This window comes from Lampris incognitus, chromosome 11 (genome assembly GCF_029633865.1).
Source record: "Lampris incognitus isolate fLamInc1 chromosome 11, fLamInc1.hap2, whole genome shotgun sequence".
NCBI classification, from domain to species: Eukaryota; Metazoa; Chordata; class Actinopteri; order Lampriformes; family Lampridae; genus Lampris; species Lampris incognitus.
Genome location: NC_079221.1, coordinates 29,201,130 through 29,206,731, shown reverse-complemented (window position 1 = coordinate 29,206,731; position 5,602 = coordinate 29,201,130). Strand labels below are relative to the sequence as shown.

Sequence of the window (5,602 nt, the reverse complement as noted above, 5' to 3'; positions counted from 1 at the left end):
AACTCTGTATGGGTATGCTGAATCGGATCACAGGATTAAAATGCAAGAGCAATGGGAGCGTACAAATTAAATGGTTACACTCTCGATAAGCAGCTGACACAAGACCCAAATACATTTTTATCTAACGTTTGATACCAAAGCTGTTACAGCTAAAGGCCACTGTGTCAGGTAGCAGCATCTTTGATGAACAACGTGATACGGCCTGTAAAATAGAGCCAAATGAGCAAAGGACCCTGGGCCAGACAGGCTAGGACGCCATCTGCTAGGCCCGGTACTCTGCGGCCTGCTCCAGATGTCACTCAGCCAGCAGATATAGTGTCCAAGCTCTGGGAACAGGCTCATGTGGTGCTTATCGCCAATACAAACCATATTTTGAAAAGCTAAGCTGTTTTTTTTTTCTTAATCGGCTGTTCTTTAACATTTAACGCATTTCAGCCACATGTGTACGTTGCTGTCCTCAAAGGAGTGTGTCTTCTCCTTTAGGTGTAGATAGACTGCTGAGTCTTGTCCTGAGGAGTTTGGCCTTCTGTGTTGGACCATCAGTTTGTGTAGTCGTTGTTTGGTTTCTCCTATGTATAGGTCAGTGCAATCCTCATTGCATTGTACGGCATACACCAGATGGCTTTTCTGGGTGTGTGGTACATGGTCTTTGGGATGAACCAGTCTTTGTCTGAGTGTGTTGCTGGGTTTGAAGTATACCGTGACGCGGTGTTTGTTGAAAATTCTCCTGAGTTTCTCAGAGACCCCAGAAACATACGGGATGACTGTGCTATTCCTTCTGTTCCTTTTCTCCTCGTCGCTCACCTGGTTGGTCTTTTTGGAACGTGTTGCAGTTTTCACAAAGGTCCAACTGGGGTAGCCGCAGGTTTTTAAAGCTCCCCTCAGGTGTTTGTGTTCTTCTCATTGGACCTGAGTGCTGCTGGGCACATTGCCAGCTCTGTGTTGCAAAGTTCTGATGACGCTCAGTTTGTGTTCCAGTGGGTGGTGTGAGTCGAAAAGTAGATATTGGTCTGTGTGTGTAGGTTTCCTGTAAACCCCAATGTGGAGGCTCCTGTCTTCCCCAATGTGGACGTCACAGTCCAAGAAGGGCAAACTGTTGTTATTTACGTCTTCCCTTGTGAGCTTAATGTTCTTGTCCACTGAGTTGATGTGTTTGGTAAACGCTTGCACCTCTTGTGTTTGGATTTTGACCCATGTGTCGTCCACATATCTGAACCAGTGGCTCGGAGGTGTTCCTCTGAAGGAGTTCAGGGCCCTGTGTTCTACCTCTTCCATATATAAGTTGGCCACAATGGGCGATACTGGTGAGCCCATTGCACAACCGTGTTTTTGTCTGTAAAACTGGCCCCTGAATTGGAAATATGTAGTGTTCAGGCAAAGGTCCAGAAGTTGGCAAATCTGGTCTGGGCTGAGATTGGTCCTATCGTGGAGGGTGTTGTCCCATACCAAACATTGCCTCACAGTTTCCAAAGCCTCCATGGCTGGGATGCAGGTGAATAACGAGGTCACGTCGTAGGATACCATGGTTTCATCCGGTTCCAGTTTTACGCCTTGGACCTTGTCCACGAAGTCAATGGAGTTTTGGATATGGTGAGGTGTTTTGCCCACTAAAGGGGTCAAGATGTTGGCTATATGTTTGGCAATGTTGTACGTGACCGAGTTTATGCTGCTGACGATGGGCCTGAGGGGGGTTCCATCTTTATGGATCTTAGGGAGTCCATATATGCATGGAATGTTATCTTGTGGGTAGAGACGGTGGTATTGTATCTGATCAATGGTTCCTCCTTTCTGTAGTTTCTGTAGGTATTCTATTATTCTCCTCTTGTAACCCCTAGATCACGTCTCAGAGGTTCATAGGTATCGGTGTTGCTGAGTAATGATGTGATCTTGGCGTGGTAGTCTGGTGTGTTGAGGATAACCGTGCATCTCCCCTTATCTTCTGGAAGGATAGTGATGTTTTCGTCCTTTCTCAGGGCTGTCACGGCTTTCCTTTCCTCCATGGTTAGGTTGGAAGGAGGGAGTTTTGCATTGGACAGAGCTGCTGATACCTTTAACCTAAGCTGTTCCGCCACGGTTTCCGTTAGATTGTTTTTCATTATGGCTGATTCTGTGGATGTGATGAGGTCAACTATAGGTAGTTGTTTGGGTGTCATGGTGAAGTTCAGTCCTTTGGCTAAGACCTCCTTCTCTGATTGGGAAAGTACCTTGTACCTTGACAGATTCTTGATCCATCTGTTCTGCATTCCGTTTTGTGTGGGATGTTCTGTCTTTTGTCTCCAGGTAAGTATATCTGCTTGGCTAGTGTTGTTGGTTCGTGGGATGTTATTTGCTGGAGTAGTTGGTCAGATTTCTCCTTCAGCCCTTCAATAGTGAAATGGACCTGTCTCACTCTTTCATTCAGGAGTTGATTCTGTGCCTTCTCTATGATTCTGTCTGCTCTATGTCCTTTCATTGTGGTACACAGGCACAGGCTAGTGGGTATGAGCCTCCAGGATAACCTTGAGGCATCTGAGTATCCAGAAGAGACTATTAGAGTGAGTAAAAAAAAAAGTGTCCAAAGTATCCATTGAGTATCTCAGTATGCAGAAAAGACTACTAGAGTTTCCTCCTGTCAGAAAGCCTTGGGCCACAAAACCTAAAGATCTCACCAAATAGGAGAAATCCAGTCTTTGCATGAAGGAGACCTAATTGACAGGCATAGATAACAGAGAGATGTCAAATGTGAAATAAGAAGGGAAAAGTAAAATGGGAAGGGAGGCTCAGTATACACAGGCTCATACCCAGAGTTCCTGAAGCATAATACAGCGTGTGAATATCAGCAGGAGTTGCTGAATGGAATAAAGTAAATGACTCATGGCATACAAAATTACCTTTAAGTTTCATTCCTGCACTTCTATTTAACTAACGTACATGCCCACCGTTATATTGACGCAGTCCTCTGCACATGGGAAACACAGCTGTAAAGCCAAGGGCACTGGTTTTCCTGCGTGACCTAACATTAACTAAACATCTATAAATTGTGTTTGTTCACTGACCTCCACCTATTTCCATCGCACAGTGCTGGCAGAGCTCAATGTCACAAACAGGATTCGAACCTGTGCGGGGAAACCCCACTGGATTTCGAATCCAACGCCTTAACTTCTGCGGCCACCGTGACTTCTAGAATATGCAACCAGAAGACAAACACACACAAACACATAGGCCTAAGTACGTGCTGTCTCTCCACGCACAAAGACATTTGAAAGCGCGCATTCACACACACACACACACACACACACACACACACACACACACACACACACACACACACACACACACACACACAAAATGAGTTGATATAGAAACACAAAAGTTTTTCATGAGAACAATTCGCACACTTTGATGAAAGCATGTGCTATGTTCTTCGCACAGGCAGCCCATCCAGACAATACCCACTGATGCAAAGGATAGGGTCTGTTTATTTATTGCTACCAAAGGAACTATGACGTAGACACATTGTATGTGTAGTCGTGACTGGCAAACCCCAGAGCCTCTCGTACTTGTAAAACCAATGTCTATGGGGCTGCACCACCTTTAGCATTGTTAAACAAGCACTGAGCTGGCTCCTTCTGTTGCCCAGCAATCATGTGGCGGCGTGCAAATGGCACATTGTTAGTTTTAGTATTACTCATCATCAGATTTAAAGAACAGATGGTAAACTGTACTTGTTCACTAATTGCATCACCCGATTTACAAACGGCTACTATTATATCCTGCAAGTAACACATGTCCAGAAATCTGAACGGGCTCATGTACAGCAGTGTGTATGGATACATGCACGGACCGAGCTCTGTCAAAATGACGTCGCCATTTCTGGGCTCTACTTCTTCTGGGTGTCTGTCTGAGGTCAGTTGGGGGTAGGAGGAGGAGACAATGTTAAAGACGTCACCCTCAATAGACAGTCTATATGGGACGCTTTATGTTGTCAGGCAGCACGGCCCCCTAATTGAGGCCCTTTGATACGTATGGACTCGGGACCATACTAGCATACTAAAGCCTACTAGCATGCTGAGATTATCTTCAATATGTTTTGATCCTTCAGTCAAATGTAGTTTTGAAACGCAGGGCATGGTACAAAAACTTATGGGTTGTATTCTCTGTATACCTCAGCAGATATGATGACACCAAGGCTGTCCTGGCCATGGGAACCATTCCTGGGGTAAAATATATTTAATGTCTTACTCCCTGTCTAGCTCAGATTCCAATATTTTTTGGAGTAAAAGTCTTTTAGAAAGTGGTTTGTCAAAATTCTGCATCACATTAAAGGGCAGAATAAAGGTAAAAGTGAGATGCAATTAATCAAGGGGAGAAAAGAACTCATACACAGGAGACATGCAAGACATACACTTATAGGTCATGAGCGAAAATCAAGCCCGTGGTGTTTCCTAGTGCACGGCGTGTCACTCGGCCCTTTGCACCATTCAGAAAATCTCAATCCATATCGGTGCCTTTGCGCACATTAACGGTAGTTAACAACTGTACTAGGTGTTTGTATTGGTTTTAGGCAGCACAGTTGCATAATGCGTAGGGCGGTTGGTGGAGGGTTCATGTGTCAGCCAAGCATGGGCCCCTACTGAGGGGTCCTTGAACAAATCACTGAGCCCTCTTGGTTCTTTTTATAGAAAGAATCCCTCCAAGTACCAGAGGACATGGTGGCTTGGGGAAAGAGAAGAGCAAACTTCCCTAAGGGGAAACGTGACATGTCACGCTATTGTTATGATTATCATTGCTGCTGTTGTCGTGGCTGCTATTATTAGGATGGTTGTATTAACATAAGATGAACTTTATACATGAGTATCACACATGCACATGACAAAAAGCAAATACAATCCAAAAAAAGGACATGCAGTGGAAAATGCAGTGGAAAAAGTAGCAGCAGATAATGCTAGCGATAGAAGAGCATTGGTAATGGAATTCAGCCTTCCACTTTAGCTGGCCCAAAATGTTCAGGAAAATGGATTGATAGGCGTCTCCGTGGAGAATGCTTATTTCTTTTGCTCTATGGCTGTGTTGTCTATCTAATGTTCATCCCCTCTGATAATGAATGCCTCAACACGGTTTAGCACACCAGTGCTTTATTGAACACACAGAGTGAAACGCAACATTTTTACAAATTGCAAATTAATATAATTCAACTGATCTAATATCTTATCAGACCCCCTCCCCAAGTCTCGCAATGACTCTTGATGACTACGTTTCCATTTCATGTTCAAGAAATTAAAAATAAGAAATATAGATTGCTCACTTGATTTTTTTTCTATTCTTCAGATTACCAGTACAATATTAAATTACAAGAGTCTTTCCATTTACAGTTGGGCTGCTTTCGGCACGCCACTTTGTTTGTAAAACTGTGTCAATATTCAAGAAATAGTAAATAATAATAAAATAATAATAATAATGATGGTGATGATGATAATAATGATAATAATAGTAATAATAATAACAATAATAATACTTTGAAAATAGTGAAAAAACTATCCCGCCACACCAAGGATATATGGGGGAGTATTCTTATGGGGATGCGAAATTTGACAAAACATGGGTCTTCGTTTATTTCCCAGCA

General features: G+C 43.5%; 1 non-coding gene across 1 annotated transcript; it reads right to left on the bottom strand.

Moving 5' to 3' along the window:
* Positions 1-3,074: 3,074 nt before the first annotated feature.
* Positions 3,075-3,157, bottom strand: trnas-cga (transfer RNA serine (anticodon CGA)). Its single transcript has one exon. It is a non-coding gene; the product is annotated as a tRNA-Ser (tRNA).
* Between the last annotated feature and the right edge of the window lie 2,445 nt (positions 3,158-5,602).